Raw genomic sequence first — 20,757 nt, forward strand, 5'->3', positions numbered from 1 at the left:
CAATCAGGGAGCAAACCAGAGGCTTAAACTAGAGCAGGGATTTCTAACCTGGAGTGCCAGACCTCACGGGATCCATGGATGGAATTGAGGAGGGCTACAAACCTGGATGAAAAAAATATCTAGGCCTGGCGCGGTGGTTCATGCCTGTAATCCCAGCACTTTGGGAGGCTGAGGTGGGCGGATCACCTGAGGTCAGGAATTCAACACCAGCTTGGCCTACATGGTGAAACCCCATCTCTACTAAAAATACAAAAATTAGCCAGGCGTGGTGGTGTGTACCTGTAGTCCTAGCTACTTGGGAGGTAGAGGCAGGAAAATCACTTGAACCTAGGAGGCTGAGGCAGGAGAATCGCTTGAAGCTAGAAGGCGGAGGCTGCAGTTAGCCGAGGTCACACCACTGCACTCCAGCCTAGGCAACAGAGTGAGACTCTGTCTCAAAATAATAATATCTATTACACCTTTTTCCTCACTAATGTCTACCTGAAATTTAACATTTCTCTTTCCATGATGAGCGTAGGCAGTGCACCCTAGTAGTATTAATAGTCCTTGTGACTTTATCATCAATGAAAATCATAGGTATTTTCACATTACATTACAGTTGCCACAGAAATTTCCAGACATCATGTTTCTGTATCATTATTTTGAAATTAGAATAGTTACAAGATGCACTGAAAGATCTTGCTATTTTATGCATTAATGAAGAGGTACTTATATTACCATATTACAATTTTTAATTTCAACAACTGTATTTCAATAAAATTATCCTTTGCAATGCTATGTATGTTATTTTAATGTTTTTAAAAATCTTTCTAAGTAGGGCACTATAGACCTCTCCAACATCAGAGAGTCCACAGCACAAAGAAGATTAAGAACCTTTCAATTACAGGTATATATGGATTTACTTATCTCCTGACCTTCACCACTGGACCACTTAATCCCCACTGGTAGAGTCAAATCTACCTTAAACATGTACCAAAGGAAAGAAGAGAAGTTCAAGAGTTCATCAGTGCAGCACAAGTTGATCTTGTTGCAAGTTCCGTTTTTGCCTTGAATTATGGATTTCCTGTAACTGGATTGCTGCCTGCTCCCACAGTTCCTCTGTGACTCAGACCTTGCCTTGTACCCCAGCCACTAGGCCCCTTCTCTGAGAAACCTAAAAGACCTCCCATAAGTCCAAATTGCCAAGGTTTCTAGCTCAATGAATTGGGAGATGTTTGTGTTGACCCTGTTTTCTTCTACAGAAAGCCCTAATGTTGAATGGCTGCCAGGAGACAGTTCATGAGACACTACAGGTTGAATTATACATAAAATGAGAGCAGTCCCTTCCTGTGCAAAACCCCAATCTCCATTCCATCAGGAAGAATTTTCAAGTTGATCATATTTGCAGGAGCACTGGTCTGCACCACATTTAGTCCAAGGCTCCCAAAGGCACTGGAGTTGTGTGCAGTAGAGGAGCTAATGAGCTGCCATGTCTTCTTTCTCTAAGTATGCTTGAGAAATGGATTACTGTAAATCCTAGAGGGCAAGACTAGAAGAGCTGTAAAATGACCTCATTCTTTTTTAAATGTGAATGTGGCCCTGAATGATGAAGGCTGAGAAAATTACAAAATCAACCATAAGCATACCACAGAAGAAAAGGAAACTAAATAACTCCGTGACCAGATAAACAATCTGGAACTTAAAACAACAAAAAGAGTTGTCCACAAAGGAAAAGCTCTTGCTTTCCATATATGAAGATTTTCTTCTGAGGAACCACCAGTTTGGAAGAGCTTATCTATAAAAATACTAAGGCTTCTTCTCACCACCATTTTATTAAAGCTGTGAAGAGCCTTGAAGAAATATGGGGCCTGGATGAAGGCAAAGGGAGAATATTCAAGCATAATGCTTATCACAAGACCTATTCAAGTCACAAAGAAGGCTTCTCAGACCTTAAGTCCTCCCTGATACCCTCTCCAGATGCCACACTGTCACCAGATGAATGTATTCTGGTATTGAGTATTGAGAAATAAGAAAATATGCATTAGTTTTATTTACTTCACTGTAAAAAAAAAAAAAAAAAAAAGCTCACATCACTTTATAATAGAAATGGCTCTCAGTTCTTTCCTATAGAGCCCATACAGATTTTAAGACTTCAAGCCATGCTAACATTTGAAACCTGGGAGTTACTACAGAGTTACTTGATTCATTTCCGTGGGCATGCTAAAATTAGGCAATATAGAATTAGAACACACCGTTCTGGATATTTTAGACTTACATGAGGTCCCTCCTTAGCTCCCAGTTCCTCAGTCATGCTGATCCTACAAAGAAACCATTTCTAAATTCATCTTTAAACAACATGCTTTCATATACTATTGAAATGAGGTTTGGACTCCTCAGAGTAGTACATTTCCTTGGTTTCCATCTTCTCCACAGGGGATACTTACATGGAAACCAAATTGTTTCCCCCAGAGATAGCCCCTTTTCTTTTGTCTAAGTGCCACACTGTTGAATATGGCTGGGGTAGCAAACACTAATTGTAGTGAACCATAGTAATGAATTAACCCTTTATCCTAAAGAGTTTCCAGGAAATAAACATGAATTCAGCCATGAAAAAAAAGAAATATAAAAGTCAATTAAATTTCAATGGCTTCCAAATAATAAAATATATGTTTAAGAACTCACAGACATCTCAAGCTCAGCATGTCCAGAGTGAATTTACTCTTTCCCCTAAGCCTGCTCCTCTCCTTGTACCTAACATGATGACTCACACCTGTAATCCCAGTGACTCAAGAGGCTGAGGTAAGAGGATACCTTGGGTTCTCCTGAATTTAGAAAATAAATAAATTAAGGAAAAGAAGTAAATAACTCTAAATCTGCTCTCCCGTGTGACCTTATAGCTCCTGCCCTATCTTTTCACCCTCACAAGCTCATCTACTGGTTCACTTCCCACTCACTCATCAGCCCACTGGCATCTAACCTCTATCACTACTACTTCACCTAAAGCACCACTGCCAAGATGCATATGGCCCCCATATGTAGGGTCCACAGGAGACTTCAGTCAGTGTCCTACTGGATCTCTATCCTGCATTACACACACGTCCTTGAAACCCTGTCTTCTCCGCTATCCAGCACTCCACATCTCCCCATTCTTCTCCTTCTCTGGTTGTTTCTTCTGTGTCCTCCAGCTGTTTCTCTCCCCTTGCCCAGCTTTGAGGTGCTGCATTCCTCAGAGATCTTGTTCCACTTCTCACTCATCTCTTGGTGGGTGAATCACATGATGTAAATTACCAACTCTATGTTGGTAACTTCCAAATCTATATTTACAGGTTTGGCATTTCTGCAGCTTCAAGTCTGAATATCCAACTATGTAGTCAACCTCTCTACTTGATTTCACAGCCATCTCAAGCTCAGCATGTCCAGAGTGAATTTATTCTTTCCCCTAAGCCTGCTCCTCTCCTTGTACTGCCTGTCCTTCTATGCTCCTCAGTAAATGGCACCACCATATAACCAATTGGTCAAAATAGAAAAATTGACACCATCTTTGTCTTCTTTCTGTTCTTCAGTCTATCTAGCCAATATATTACCAGGTCCTACTGATTCTATCTGTTAAATAATATTTTTGATCCGTCACTTCTTTCTATTCCCCTGCCAAAGTGAGACCACCACCATCTCCACTGATTCATGGCAATGAACTCCAAATCTCCTCCCAGTGTCCAGACTTAAGGCCCTCCAACCATTCTCTACATTGCCACCAGACTGATCTTTCAGAAATGAATTGCTGACCTTCCCCTACATAAACACACTCTAAACCCTTCATATATAGCCAAGGACAATAGCTCAAAGCTGTAATCCCAGCACTTGGAGAGGCTGAGATAGAAGGATTGCTTGAGGCCAGGAGTTCAAGACAAGCCTAGGCAACATAGCAAGACACCATCTTGACCAGAAAAACAATTTTAATTAGGCAGGCATGGCAGTGTACACCTATAGTCTTAGCTTTGAGAGGCCAAGACAGGAGGATCCCTTGAATCCAGCAGGTTGAGGCTCCAGTAAGCTATGATCATGTCACTGCCTTCCAGCCTGAGTGGCAGAGCAAGATCCTGTCTTTAAAAAAAGAATCTTCATATCTTCCCCACTGCTAGAAGCTCAACACATCAATAGCTAAAAGAAGTTACAAGGCAGATTTACAAAGTTTGTGCCAGGTGGGATTTGTTTGTTTTTGTTTTCAATATATTGCTTGGGTTCCATTTTATGATTATGAGACATCAAGCCTTTTACTAATGTGCTAAGAAGCTGGTGACCAATGTTTTGTCATAGATCTTTTTTAAGGGAAAGGACAATATATTTTCTCACTATGCCAAAGAAGTTCTGTCATAAACTCTATTCAGAAACAACACGAATACTACAGTAATAGGGAAATAGTCCAAGAGTTGGAGGAAAAGTATTTCTCTCCCAGACCTCTAAAACTAAGATTCAGAATTATTTCTGTCTTCAGATCTTAGACATTAGTGAGAGTAAGAAGCAATGTCTCTTCACTGTGCATGCTGCCAGTTGATGGCTGAAAAGGAAAAGCTTTAGGACTGTCCCTATGGATATCATCAGAGAACTCAATTCAGACATTCCCAGACAGCGTGCAAGCATGGAGGTTTGAGGACTAGCTCACACGCATGTGGTCTTGGACCAACCTCAGAAGCAAATTATTTATCAAAGTAAAGCACATTAGGATGACCATAGTTAACAATAATTTACTGTACATTTCAAAAGAACTGAAAGAATTAGAATGTTTCCAACACAAAGAAATGATGTTTGATGTGAGGGATATCCCAATGACCTTGACTTGATCATTACATGTTGTATGCTTGTATCAAAATATCACATGTACCCCATAAATATGTACAACTATTATGTATCCATAATGACTACAAATTAAAAAAAAAAATCTAAAAAAAAGAATCTTCAGCTATCTCAAAATCAAGGAACAAAAAGAAAAGCCGAGGTTTTCAAGAACGTATGCACACGTGAGGTGTGTATGCGCCTGTGTGTGATTTATTGAGGGCTAAAAAGAGAGCTGGTATTCCCTCCATATATGATAAACTTCTAACCACTCTCACCTCTAAACTAGGAACAACACTACACAACACACACACACCACTCATATATTCCTACAAAATGTACTGAGTCCATCTATTTACTTAACACTTAGCTTACATTAATGATATCTAATCCTCACAACTACATTGCAAGGTACACACTATTTTCTCTGCCTTACAGAAGATGAAACTGAGTCCCTGAAGGCCTAAGGTCCTGCAACATGTAAGAAAAGGAAGCTAGAATTGGAACCCTGGTGTGTTCAATTCTGAAACCCGCCCTTCTTCCACTACACCTTCCTCAAAAGGCCTTCTAAGCCATCACTCTCCTAGTACTGGTTACAAGAAATGTCAGCGGGAGTGGTTGTTTTACGATAAACCACTCTGATAAAAAAAGGCTCCAATGATTATTTTTGAGATGTCAGAGCTGAAAATGTACAGATTTCACAGGACGAGGAACCTGCCAAGTGGTGATTGCACAACCAAAGCACTGCAAGGAACCAAGGAAGCCAAATGTGTGTTGGAAAAATCACAGATGTCATCTGGGAATGTTCAGAGCCTTGGGCTTTCATGCTGAGACAGACTCGCTTCCACCGGAACCTCAGCCTTTTAAGGCTAAATCGAGGCCATGACTTCCTCAGCTGAATCAACCTGACACTGTTCCCTGAGCTCACTGGGATCCTATTGGCAGAGCGTCAGCCCCGTCATGGAAAGAATGTCCCCGCCAGGGAGGACTGGGTTAGTCCCCATCCTGAACTGGATCATAAACACCTACCTTGTCATAAAGCTGCTGTGAGTCTTGCAATGGGAAGATGGGGGAGGCAGCACACTGGGGTCAGGAGTGGGGATACTTAGGCTCCCCAGAGAAATTAGTCACAAGTCTTATCCCTTCATCTCCATTTACAGCCATTTATTTGGGAGCAACATGCTTTAAATGAGTGATAAACAGTGTCTCCGCACAGCCCCCACCCCAGCATGTGTTCTGAAGTTCACAGGAAGGCTTCTCCTCCTTTGCTTTGGGGCCCGCAGGCTGTCTGCTAACAGCTGGGTCTTCCCATGAACAAATTAGACAGTCAATGTTCCAAGGATGAAGAGGACTTTAGGGAACAGAATCTGCCGTTTATTTGACTTGCTTCGTTAGACACAGCGCTGTCATACCAAAAAAGAAGGAACTCAGCGGACATCAGCTACACAAGAAGAACCTTTTGGTTCTGAGAATTCACATTCACCAGGGATTAAGAAATATTAAAAAGGCATGAACCTGTGAAGTTGAACACACAAGAATGCTTTCGAAAATGGAATGTTCACACAGTTGCCAAGTGACGTTCCTTCTAAGTATTGATTACTCTCTACAGATTATGGAAAGTATTTGTCTGAGCTGTTATTTCAACTGCTCCGTTCTCAGCTAGCGAGGAGAGTAAGCTGTAGCGAGGCATGTGTTCAGAACTTTCTCCCAGAGGTAAATGACTGATGCATGACTTTTAAGGTGCTAGGAGAGGTAAGGAAACTTTTATAAAGATCCCAGTGGCCTTCTGAGAGGAACGAGATGGCAAGTGTTTAGTGGAAAGTCATCAGGATACATTTAGGTGACCCCAACCAGGGCCCAAGACAAGAAGGAACTACTGGCTTCTTTAAAACAACAATAACAACCATAGCATCATGGGTAGAAAGAGACTGGACTAGTGGGCAGGCCCGTACACCAAGACGGACCTCTGAGAATGAGTAGTAAGTGGTTCTGATTCTCTGAGGCCGTAACTATCAGGACTGGTACTGACCCAGCCCTACTGGACACAAGCTTGTTCCCTAGAGAAGGGAGATGTAGGGGAACCAAATGCAACACAGACCAACTTTTGAAAGCTGCATTCTTGGGTCAGGAAATAGGGAAGAGCTACTGTGGCTAGGGGGCTGCTGAGAAAAGGTGTTCTACTACCCCTCCCTCCGTTGCCATGAAGGGTTAACCCATTTAATTTGCATTTTCCTGAGTAAGAGGCTGGACACCAGCTCTCCCACTTGGCAGTCTGGTACTGCACTGTAAAGCAACCAGCTTCAGGGATGCTTTTGGCATCTTCTAGTTTCATGGAGTATGATAGCCATGAAAATATGCCACACAGACCTCCTCCTATAGAAGGTAGAATTGATCCAGGGTCCAACTGCTGTATTTTAAGTCTGTTGCTGTGTTTGTAACTTGACCTCATTTTCCAAGGGCTGCTGCTGGCCAATGATGTGGTATTGTGAGGGGACCCCCACCTCTGAGAAGCAGGGCTCCTTTGTTAGCTGACTTTGGCACACAGACTTCCCAGTGGCTTTGCTGGAGCTTCCTTCCACTGAGGGGCAGTCTAGTGTTCTAGGCTTCCACCCAGTCTTCTTTCAGTCCCCCTTCACTCAGGGTCAGGCTCACACAGTCATCTGACTGCTAGCCCAGCCTTCTCCACCCCTCTTGCCGTGTCATTCCACACAGGCATTTCCCCTAATAAACTCCTGGAACATTTACTATTATCTCGGTATCTGCTTTGGAGGACCCTAACATAAGGAGGAATGGTTGAACTATGTCTGCGGGGGCAAAGTGGAAGAGACTCAGATTATTCCCTAGATTTCTTAAGATTATCATAAGTGTGGAAGCCAGAGAGCACTGTAGAGGAGTTCAAGTTGATTAATTGCATCTGTGAGATATATATATATATATATTCATTCCACTATACAGGTCTAGGCCAGAAAGGAGATACCAAGTGAAAGGCCTACTCCCATAGCAGGAGGAAAAATGGAAGCAGATAACACATGCCTGGAAACAGGCTAATGTTGTCTTGGCCATGGTGACCTCCTAGATGCAATGGGCATCCATTCACAGTATCCCCTGTGACCTACAAGCACTGCTTGATTTCTGTATGTGATGAGAGTTCAGGAATTTCCTCCAGATCCCGTTGGCTGGACTCTACACTTCCAGAGGTCTGAAAAAGTTCTCCAGATGCTGCTGCATTGACCACTAGTCCTTGGGCCTTGCACATTCTGCCTGGCTCAACGAGGAGTAGAATGATATCGTTCTTCTAGAGAGAAAGGCAATCTCAGAGATTTTCACTTTCCACCCAGTGCCCCATTTACATATAACTGATAACATAAATTTTAATCCATCAAGTATTCATCATGGGCAAAGCATTTTACATTCATTTCATTCATCCGTTTACTCATTCAACTCATTTATTGAGCTTCTACTACATGCCAGCACTCCCCGAGGAGCTATACATAGAGCAGCAAACAAGGCTAAAACACACTAGCTCTTATGAAGTTCATATTCTAGTGGGGAAGAGAAAGAGAAATTTTAAAAAGCACATAGATATATAAGTTTTGGGTAATGATATAAACTATAAAGAAAACTAAAGCAGCAGAGTAAGGTGCTAGGAAGTTATAGGCAAACAGGGAGAGTCTATTTTATGAAGAGTAGGCAGGGAAAGCCCTTCTGAGGAAGCGTACTAGCAGAGATCTAAAGGGATTGAGGAGTTCACTGTGTAATAGTCGAAGCTGTGAACAGTGCATTTAATCTCCTTTAATCCACATAACAAACCCATGAAGCAGAAGGCATCTTCCTGCTATTATGGAAGAACTTGAAAATCAGAAAGTTTAGATATTCAACTGGATCTCAAGCAGAAACTCATGTTGTTAACCATTATGCCTTTGCCATCATGGTGGATTCCACAATTTTCCCACCTTCTAAAATCAAAGAGAAAACCTGGGTTCCGTTTTTGCTGACACCCTTTGTGGCCTTTCCAATTTAATTGTTGGGGTGTAGAGGAGCCACCCAACAGGTGAAAAAGAGCTAGCTGTGCTAGAAAAGTTCTTTTCCCCCTTTCCCACCCACAACACACACCTACACCAAACACTGCCTGACCTCCACCAACGCCTACGAGCTTCCTCTGAAGCAATGCAAAGCCCCTCTGCCTCTCCTCTTCAGGAGGCTGGCACTGCCTGGGGGCCTTAATTCCTGAGCAGTGTATGCTTGGACCAAGACCTTGAAGAGGTCCCGTTTCTTCCAAGGGTATTTGCTGCATAAACGGGAAAGAAAATGTTCAGGCAGAACAAATAGTGTAGTCTTGCTTGGGCTTATCCATGGAAACTTATGAAGCTGTCAGCAATATGTGTGAAAATAACAACCTGATTAAAGCTTGTAATGGAAAGACGAGCCACCAGTAGCTTCCACGATTATGAAACATGAACTCAAAAATAACTGCCGAGTGCTCTTAGTTTTACAAAGTTTTTAAACAGCCCTTGACACACAGTAAGCCCTCAAAACGAAAGCAATTATTATTGCAATCATCAATAATAATTATCATTATCATAACTCCCTTTCCTATCCCAAAATACTGGTGGTTAGGGTAAGAGGGTGACAATAGGGACCTCAGGAAGTTGTATATTTCCCTGTAATGGTTAACTAGCCTGGACAGAGGTCCCGGCGGGGAAGCTCTAAAACCAGCCTTCAGCAAGAAAATGTATGACTCACTAAATCCATAGATATTTATGTTGTTCCTGCTGCAAAAATGTCCATTTCTCCTGGGTAATAACTAAGTCCCATAAATAGATTCTAAACTTCTACCAGTTCACCAAAAATAAACTAGTAGGACATGTAGACATGACACTAGCTCTATTGCATCATATGATTTTTGTCTTCTTCCCATCACCTGCTTTATTTAAACCCCAGTCAAATCCAGAGGCCCAAGCAATATTAAAAGATCTAAGCCTCTGCACCCATGGTTTCTGGAGCCCTGAGTCCTCTTACTCTGTTACCGATAACGTTGGGGATTGATTTTTTGTTTGTTTGTTTTCTGAGCAGACATTTTGTTTCACTAGTATCATTTCTGCCATGTGATTTAAATATCTGTTTCACTGAATTTGGTGATAACTGTATGGTTGTCTTCAGGATGGCAAACATTTTTGCGTAACAGTCATCTAAACTAAGAGCTCACATAACTCCCTGAGGACAGAGATATGTGATTAAATCAGTCCCTAGAGAATTCCAACAGCAATAGGGTTTGGAAATCATATTTCTATTCATTTTTCCATTCAACCGATGGGGCAATTTTTTATATACAAGTTGGAATTTACATCTGATAAGGATTTGATATACCTTCCTTTTCTTCCCTATTCCCTAGGGCTGATAGTCCACTACATGATCAAGTTCAAAGCCTAAGAAATATTGAACATTTCCATACACGAATGTGGGTACTATGTTTAATTTGAGAATGGCCAGCCGTCCTTCAAGTCTCAATCTCTTTGGAGTCTATCAGCTCTGAGAGAAGTTTGAGGAGGCTGCAACACCCTCCCCTGCAAATCAGTCTACTCCTCCCGCTTCTATCCTGATGGGTTTGTATTGACCAAGTCTTCTCAGGTATATATTATGTGCTTGATAAGGGATTACGGAAGAGCCAGGCATTGATCAAAAATCCTCCTAGAGTTTAAAAGATGGGATATATATATAGCAGGCAAAATAGCGGTTTATCAGGCAGCTACAATAAACTGTTATATTTTCAGATTGTGCTTTGTTTGTTGGACTGCATTGTATTTTCCCTCTTTTGTGAAAAGGTAAATAACCTAGACATGCAGGAATTAACTTGTTAACAAGGAGCAAGAGAAGAAATCCACACAAAGCAACCAGGTCAGAGACCTCAAGACCCTTTCCTCTTCGTGTTCTCCCACCATTCTCATTAACCCGAACTGCAGTGTTTTCCTTTCTCCTGGCCCTAAGGTCCAGTGTTTCTGACCTTGTCTTAGAAATCCCTTCTCAGCCCACAACCTCAGTTAAGAGTCATAATCTCTCATGGTTGGCAGGGAGAGTAAAGGTGATGTAGTTCAAGTCCTCACCTCCCAGTACCAGAAGTCACTCTTCAGTATCTTTGACCAAAGTCACGTACGTCTTTCCAAGTCCTTCTATGATAGAAGTGCTGAGCACCACCAGTTAACAGGAATGCCCTCCTTGGTTGAGTCAAATCTCCCTCTCAGAAAGTTTCATCCATTTGCCATTATCCTGCCTTCTCTTCTCCTTTCTACTCTTCTTGCTTCCACTACCTGAACTCACGCACTGCATTCCCACCAAACTCCCACTGTTCAGTGTAAAGACTACAGATGTGTGATGCATTAGCATCTTGGTTTGCACCCTCTGGAGGCTCTCTAAGTTCTTGATATCTGTCTTATGTGATGCCTATGGCTGGGGACAAGATTCTGGGTATGGTCTTACAGTGCAGAGTACAATGGGACTATTTTCTATCATGATCGGGACAATACCACTTGTCTATATCTACAGCCCAGGAAAAGATTAATGTTTACTAGCTTATTTGCAAGGCTAACAGATGTTGGGATAATGGCCATTTTTCACAAGAATTCTTAACAAGAAAACTCTCCCCATGTATTGATGGCTGTTTACTCACAATGGTTTATGTTTCCATGACAGTGTTATACCTTTTAAGGGAACAATTAAGAGTTTAAAAAAAAAAAAAAACTATAATAAGACTCTATAATGACAAAGTTCACTGTGTATTTTTTATCATTTCTGCTACATGTAATAGTATGTAGTATTTGTTCTTAGGAGCTTTCTAAAACATTGGTTTTGGTTTCCACTCCCAGGTATAGTTCTTGGCTGTACTGAGGATCTGTAAGGCACCAGATGTGAAAGGAAGAAAGATGGATGTGGAAGAAAGTCACTGCCCAGAGAATCAGGAGACCTGGATTCTAATCTCAGCTCTGCCATTAACTAGCTGTGAGACTCAAGGATAACTAGTTAATCATTTTGATAACTCGTTTTTTACTTTTAAAATAAGGAACCAAGTTTAGACAATGAGCTCGGCTCTTCACCAATGATAAAGTGTCTGGGACATGTTTCCATTCAAGCAATGCTCTTCCTTCTTGGTGAGCCAGTGAGAACCCCATGATGGAGCCAGTGTAGTACTGCCCAGTAGGCAGGGAGATGAAGAGCCCTGGGATCCCCTTTAATCAAAGGCCCTTAGCTCAGAGAGCATTTCTGCACCAGGCTGGAGGGAAGAAGCCCTTCTCTCAGGTGCTTGCTGAGGCCTGCTATTTAAAAACAGATGGCGCACACAGGCAGTCCATCCCCACACCCCTTCCACTTTCTAAGCACTTGGCATATATTAAAACCTTTTCTTACCTCTCAGTTCCAATTTGGTACTCAAGTCCATGTGAACACTAAAGCCATTAACCCAAAACTTTTCCTTGCTGCTGCTTCTCGTACTAAAAAACAATCTTTATTTTTCTTATCACTTAAGAGTATACACATTTATTGTTAATACATATACATAAAAAATGAAGATATGCTGTTAACACCCCATTCGGACATGAGATTTTGGTGTCTATTATTTCAGAATTGTGTGTGTGTGTGTGCACACGTGCATGTAACACATGCATGTACATTGTTAAAGTTAAGCCACATTGTGATGTTTTGTGGTCTGCTTTTTCAGTTAGTAATATGTCATGACCACTTTGCCATCCTATTACATAGTCAATTGTATGAATCATCCATGATGGTTTTAACTGGGCCTGTGTTGTTGGACATTGCAGCTGCTTTTCTAGAGGCTGCTCTTGGATTGGTCACTGCACCTCTTTGTTTGCCTTACAGATTCTGACAGGTTTGCACATTATGATCATAGAAGCCCAATGTTAGAACTGAAAGAGGGTCTACCTTACAGATCACCTTGTTCAAATCCTCTTTTTTCTCTTTTTCAGTCTATACTTTTTCCAAGAAAGAATAAATCCTTTCCAAACATTTTCAAAGGTAATAGAAATGCAAAGACCATTGTTTGCTTGATAGAAATGAAAAATATTTTTTGAAGTGTCTACTCAAAGAGAGACCATGAATAAGATATTTGATGAAAATGCTACTGAACAAGAGAACCTGAATCAGTAATTTGAGAGCAATGTATGCTTCTAAACTATTGGCGTGACATATATACTATTGATTAATGCACAATTATTTGGCCAATTCTAACTACCGTCATCCTCAAAACCTAAACCAATATGCCCCCATCCTTGCTTTTCTTCTCCTTTCTTTCCTTTGGTTTGCTTTGCTTTGCTTTCTTAGTTCAACTGAATTACCCTATTCCCTTATTTCTAGAGCTAGAGATTTGGGCATGTGAATTAATTATTTAAGTTGTTTGAATACAATATTTTACTTCCATTAACATAACTCTACAAAAATAAAAACAGAGGAAGTACTTAAAATTTTTTAAATAGACCTTATACTTATTAAACAATTCTATGTTTCTGTTAATAAACATTGCACAGTGGTTACAAGGTAGGTATAAGAATTACAAAATGTACAAAATCCTGCAACCCCCCCTTTTGCACAGATGAAACTATGGCTCAAAAGGGAATAAGAGATCAAGGCAAGGATGTACATCTCGTAGGTGGATGTGCAGACTAGAACTTGTATCACAGTCAATCATATCCAGTGCTTTCCCCGCTACTTTTATATACATGTATCCTTAAATTTGATCCTCTTCTAGTTTAGTCTAAACTCTTTACTTTGTAACTTCCAAACCTAAAAGGCATAGCAGACATTGACAATCTTAATCCCTTTGTCAGGTCATTTGGTTTCTTGGTTTCCTAACAGACTGTCCTCTTTCCTGCCCTGCTAATGGGGAGACTTTTGTTTTTGTTTTTTGTTTTTGTTTTCTGTTTTTCTTAATAAGTGAGGCCAAGTGCTGTGTGTAACTGTGAGGTGGGCAAAATTAGGATTCCTGAATCACTTCACTTTTTGTCGCTTTTCTCTTGAGAGGATGGTTAACATTGCAGATGAGCATAGTTAAAATTGCTTTTACTAGCCTTTAAAGCATTTCATAAATGAATTCATACTTAGATGTCATTGATCAACATAAATAGTATATCAGAGATGAAAGGCATCTGAGAGATGACCAAATCAAGTTCTTCACTACTCAAAGGAGAAAAGCATCCAGAAAAGGGATGAGGCATATTCAACTAGTGATGGAAATAGAAGAGGGTAGTATATTTTCTGCCTCTTAATTCCTCATTTTTTACACTAAACCTAACACTAGGTATATGACTAGGAAGATATGTGAGGTAAGGAGCAGAGGGCTTGGGGGAATAAGGACACTCCAAACTCATCATGTAGTCATCCTCCTCCAAGCTCTGAGAGCTTCTCTCACATGTTAATTCAAAGGCAGTAACAGAAGAACTAATGCTCCTGAAGATTTCTCAATTTGATCATCTGCAAAGTGGAGTGAACCTTTGCAGAGTCCTTCTGAAGAGGGCTGATCTGGGACTACACTAGGTTATATTCATTTGCTGTCACTCAGCAATAAAAAGTAAGTGCAACAATATAAATGAATCTTAAAAACATAATATGGAAAGAAAGCAGATAGACACAAAAGAATACCTCCTGTATGGTTTCATTATTATAAAACCTAGAACAGACAAATGAATATACTATGATTTTAAAAAGATCATTATGATCAGAAAGCACTTACCTGTTACAGGAAGGAGATAGGGATTGACTGGAAAGGGACATGAGAAAACTGTATGAAATATTATATATGGTTTGTATCTTGTTTTGGGGTGTAAATACATAGCTGTGTATAATTGTCAACAGTCCCTGAACTGAGCACTTAAAATCTCTGCATTTTATTGTATGTAAATTTAATTTTTAAAATTATTAAGAGAAAAGTAAAAGAATAGAAAAAGATATACCATGAAAACAGCAATCATACAGAGTTGGGGCAGCTGTAGTAATATTAGATAAAATAGACTGTAAGACAAAAACTTACCAGAGATGAAGAGGGACATTTTGAAGTGATGACAATTTATTCCATAAGGAAGATGTAAAAGTATAACAAGTATACATGCACTTAATAACAAAATCCTAAAATACATAAAGCAACAACTGACGAAATTGAAGGGACGGATAGACAATTCAACAATAATAGTTGAGGACGGGAATACCTCACTTCCAATAATAAATAGAAAAACTGGCAGAAAACCAACAGAGATACAGAGACTTGAAAAACACTGTAAACCAAGTAGAACCAACACATGTCTATAGAAAATTCCACCCAACAGCAGCAGAAAATACATTCTTCTGAAGTGCAAATGGAACATTCTACAGAAATAGATGATGTGCTAGGCCATAAAATAAGCCACAATAGATTTTAAAAGACTGAAATCATGTAAATTAGGCTCTATGCCCACAGAGTTAGAAATCAATGACTAAAAGAAATGTGGGGAATATGCAAATATGTGGACATTAAGCAACACATTCATAAATAACAAACAGGTCAAGGGAAACAGCAGCACAAGGAAAGTTAGAAGGAACTTGAGATGAATGAAAATAAAAATACAGCATACTAAAAACCATGGAACGAAGTTAAAGCAGCATTAGAACTAAATTTATAGCAATAAATGCTTATTTCTTTTAAAAAATCTCAAATTAAGAATCTAACCTTTCAATTTATGAAACTAGAAAAGAACAAATGAAACTGAAAGCAACCAAAAAGGAGAAAATAAACATTTCAGTAGAAATAAATGAAATAAAGAATAAAAATACATAAAACAAAAGTTGGTTCTTGAACAAAACTGACAAATCTTTAGTGAAACTTTAGCAAAAAAGAGGGAGGATTCAAATTACTAACATCAGGCAAGAAAGAAGGAACTTGACTATGGACTTTAAAGAAAAAAAGAGTTCAAGGTGGATAAAATGTAAAAAAAAAAAAAACAAAACACTATTGCTAACAAATTAAATAAACTATATGATATGGACAAATCCCTAGAAAGACACAAATTATTGTAACTAACTCAAGAAATAGAAAATCTAAATAGGCCTATAACGGGTAAAAAGATTTAGTAAATAAAAACTTCCCACAAAAATTCAGGCCTAGATGGCTTCCACTGGTAAATTCTGCCAAATATTTAAAGAATAATTAATACCAATTGTTTATAAATGCTTTTAGAAAATAGAACCAAGGGGAACTCATTCTATGAGTCCACTATTACCCTGATACCAAAGCCAGACAAAAGCATCACGAGAAAAAGAAACTGCACACATTTATGCATCCCTATCCTCTATGAATATACATGCAAAACTCCAGGATGAATCCCGAAACAAATAAAGCACACCGCAACTAAGAAAGATTTCTTCCAAGTATTCAAGATTGGTTTAACATCTGAAAATCAATTTATATGATATACCACAACAATAAAGAAAAAAATCACAATTTTTTTTTTTTTTTTTTTTTTTTGTGACGGAGTCTCGCTGTGTCGCCCAGGCTGGAGTGCAGTGGCGCGATCTCAGCTCACTGCAAGCTCCGCCTCCCGGGTTCACGCCATTCTCCTGCCTCAGCCTCCCGAGTAGCTGGGACTACAGGCGCCCGCCACCGCGCCCGGCTAGTTTTTTGTATTTTTTTAGTAGAGACGGGGTTTCACCGTGTTAGCCAGGATGGTCTCGATCTCCTGACCTCGTGATCCGCCCGTCTCGGCCTCCCAAAGTGCTGGGATTACAGGCTTGAGCCACCGCGCCCGGCCAAAAATCACAATTATTTCAATAGATGCATAAGAAAAGGATAAACTCCAACACTCTTTCATGATTAAACAAAAAAAGAAAGAAGAAGAAAACACTTAACAAACTAGGAACAAAAAGTAACTTCCTCAACCTATCAGAAACTTACAACTAAGATCATACTAAATTGTAAAGAATCAAATGGTCTTCCTTCATTCTCAGACGTCAAAATATTCTATGTAGAAAATTCCAAGGTATCAACAACAACAACAACAAAAAGCTATTACAACTAATAAATGGGTTCATCAAGTTTGCTGGATACAAGATCAGTATAGAAAAATCAATTGTATTTCTATATACTAACAATGAAAAACCAAAATAAAATTAAGAAAACTATAATTAACATCAAAAGGAATAAAATTTTTAGGAATAAATTTAACAATATAAGTATAAAAGATATATGCTAAAAACTACAAAACACTGTTGAGTGATATTGAAAATTGAAATAATGGAAAAATACACCATGTTTATTAATTGGAGGATTTAATATCATTAAGATGGCAATACTTCCCATATTAATGTACAAACAATGCAATTCTTAACAAAAATCTGCTGGTATTTTCACAGAAATTCACAAGGTGACCCTAACATGCATATAAAAATGCAAGGGATCCAGAATCACTATAACAATCTTGAAAAAGAATAAAGTTGATGGATTCACACTTCCCAATTCCACAACGTACACAAAGCGACAGTGATCATAACGGTATGGTACTGGTATAAGGATAAACATATTAATCAACAGAATAGAATTAAGAGTCCACTAAATCCTCACATTTATGTTCAATTGATTTTCAGTAAATAGGCAAGACAATTCAATAGGTAAAGAATAATCTTTAATAAATAGTGCTGGACAACTGAATACCACATGCAAAAGAATGAATTTGCACCCCGACTTCACAATACCACAAAAATTAACTCCAAGTGTATTATAGATCTAAACGTAAGGGCTAAATTACAAAACTCGTCTCAAAAAAACTACAAAATTCAATCTTTATGATCTTGGATTAGGGAATGACTCTGCAGATTAGATACCTAAAGCACAGGTGATAAAAGATGACTATGTTAGATTTCATCAAAATTAAAAATTTTTCTGCTTCAAAGGATATTAAGTAAAAAGATAACTTACAGATTGAGAGAAAATTTTTGAAAATTGTATATTTAATAAGGAACTTACACACAAAATATATACAGAATTCTTACAACTCAATAAAGACAAACAGCCCATTTTTTTCCATGAGCAAATGACTTAAATAGAAATTTCTCCAAAGACGACATATGAATGGCCAATCAATAAGCACTTGAAAAGATATCAATATCAATAGCTATCAGGGAAATGCAAATCAAAATCACAAACCAAGGCAGAGTGCGAGATGCTCCATACCTTGAGAAGGTTAGAGGAAACTTGAAAGATCAGATGGCATTTTTAATGTAATCTACAAGTCATTCTTCAAATGATTTGATGATTACCTGAATATATACAATAAAAGTTGGAAATATTCATGGATAATATAAAATTGAGACAAAAAGGCCTAGAGAGAATGCAATGTCAAGATATATGTCATCAATTCCTGTACACTACAGTTAAATTTTGTTCTGAGTTTTCTGGTGCCAAGAAAATAGGAAGAGAGTGGGCAATACGGTAAGATACAAAGAAAGTTTTTATTTCATGACACTTAATTCTAAAAGAATAATCAGATGATATGAAGCCAATTTCTACAGATGTGGTCTCTGTCCTCCAAGAGCTCATAACTCAGAAAAACAAATATGCAAATGATTAAAATCAGTGAGGTAATTGCTATGAAGGACATATGTACAAGCTATACTGGAGGCATAAAAGATAGAGTTACCATTCAGATGTGGTGGAGTCATGCTCTGATGTGGTAACATATGAGATAGGTTGGGTAGGAAGGTAAGGCCAGTAGAGGGTGGGAGAATATTCCATGCTTCTGCAGAGATTAAAATTACCTAAGATGTTTGATAAACTGTAAGTGGTCTGATATGGCTGTGGTACTGGGTGTGAAGTTAAAATTAATGATAGCTGAGGGTGGCAGAAAAGCTGGGATCCTGCCATGTATAGCCTTTCATGTCATGCCAAGGACTTTGGACTTTAACCTGTAGGCAAGGGGAACCATTGATTGGCAAGCCCTGAGTAGAGAGTCTAGGCCTTATAATAGGAAGTTAGTTTCCAGAGATAATCTAAAGAATTCCTGCCTTTGGGTTTAATTCCAAAGGGTAGTAATCCACAATCTAGCAATCCATAACAGTGATTTGTATTGGAATTACTCTCCATATTGGAAGATACGGTTAATCCGGGATTATAGGATGTGTAAGCTGAAAGTAATTTCTATTGTAACTAGTATAGCTTTCTACTCAGCCCATGACATTCCTACCTGGTTCCAGTTCTTGCAATTCAAAGAGATCAGGTCAATGTCAGTGTTAACGTCTGGGTATGAAAATGGCAAGTACCCACGTATGAATTGGAACTGGGCTCACTGAAGAGAACATGTAATTGGAGTGGGAATAAAAGCATCCAACTATTATACTTGTGTGTGTACACATACACATGAGATATACTGATATAGATAGATGCCAGGTGTGCTGGTCACTTTGCAAATCTCATCACACTTTATCTTCATGACAATTCAGAAAGGTAAGTATTAATCCCACTTCACAGATCAAGGCTATTTTTACTTACAGAAGTTAACAGTGCTCTCTCACTGGCTGGATTGGCATGGATGCCTATTTTTCATATTATTTCTAATCCTCACCACTGAAAGCATTGGAATGACACTCCATGTATTTTTATCAGTAGAGAAATAAGAGAGACTATTCTCCCTAAATGGTAGATGTGATATCTCAAGCACAAAAGCTCGGGTGACTCACTCAACAAGTCCATAACAACTGTAGGACAGGAGCATTTCCTGACAGTTGACCCTGTATTCCTTCTGCTTAGTCATTTTTTTCTCATGTAAATACAAAGTCATACATTTGTGGGGGATCATATTGGCTTTGTTCCTTTTCCCATCTAGTTACCACAATAGACCCTTTCACTCTCCCCAGTGACACCATTCAACCTCTGCATAACCCTACAACAAATACCCACTTCACTACCAAAGCACATGGCCAGACCAGTGGTCTTTTCCTTTAAGGTTATATAGAATAATATTATTTCTCCATCAATTAACTCTGATTGGAACCATGATTATCACTAGTTTTATTCTTCAGGCTTGATAGAGTGCCAGCTATGTCCAACAAATGTAACAACAGTGGCTTCCAGCCAAGCGCAACTGAGGTTTTTATAAGAATAGATACTTCGTGTATTCTAATGACAAAAGCACATAAATGAGGACAAATATTCTGTCTGTGGCAGAGAGAAAATACTCTTGACTTTGAAGAGGTTCAAAGGCTCACACACAGAGAAAACTGAGTGCTCTGTCATGCTATCTGGACAAGGGACTCCCCCAGGCGGCTGGCATCCCGGCCTTAGAAAGATGTCTGGGCCCTCATCACTGAGGCCTTTGAAACCTTGCACAAGAAACCCCAGGGGTGTCTCTCCAGCCCGCTCCCCTGGAACTTCTCAGGTACCCATGACACAGCCAGATACCCAGCCAGTTGTCACCTACCATCTAGGACAGTCTCTTACTCCTACCTGTCCACGCATGCTCACTAAACTTGCCTTGCAGCAGAAGTATCAATGACTCTTTATTAAAATAGACAGGAAAAACAATAGTGTCTCATCTCACACCCACACTAGGAAAAAGTCCTCTGTCTTCCTCTCTCCCTTCCGGGCCCAGTCCCTCGAAGTCATCTCAGAGCTGCTGCCAGCAGCGTGTAAAATGCGAATCTGACTTTTTGACCCATCTGATTCAAAACTGAAGTTGGAGCACCTCTGGCAGCAGATTGAAGTCCAAACCCCTTCTAACAGCATTCAAGGGCCTTCACAACCTGATTTCAACAATATCCTGAACCGTTTTCCCACACACTGGAGCCCTGGGCCTTCCCGGGTAACTCACTGCCCCCTGAAGATGGTGCACATTTTCATTATATGTGATTTGTGTTACTATTCAATTTATCTAGAATACATCCCCCACCTCACCTCACTCACCTGACAAACTCCCAATCATTCTTTGA

The sequence above is a fragment of the Macaca mulatta genome, chromosome 7 (genome assembly GCF_049350105.2).
Source record: "Macaca mulatta isolate MMU2019108-1 chromosome 7, T2T-MMU8v2.0, whole genome shotgun sequence".
Taxonomy (NCBI): domain Eukaryota; kingdom Metazoa; phylum Chordata; class Mammalia; order Primates; family Cercopithecidae; genus Macaca; species Macaca mulatta.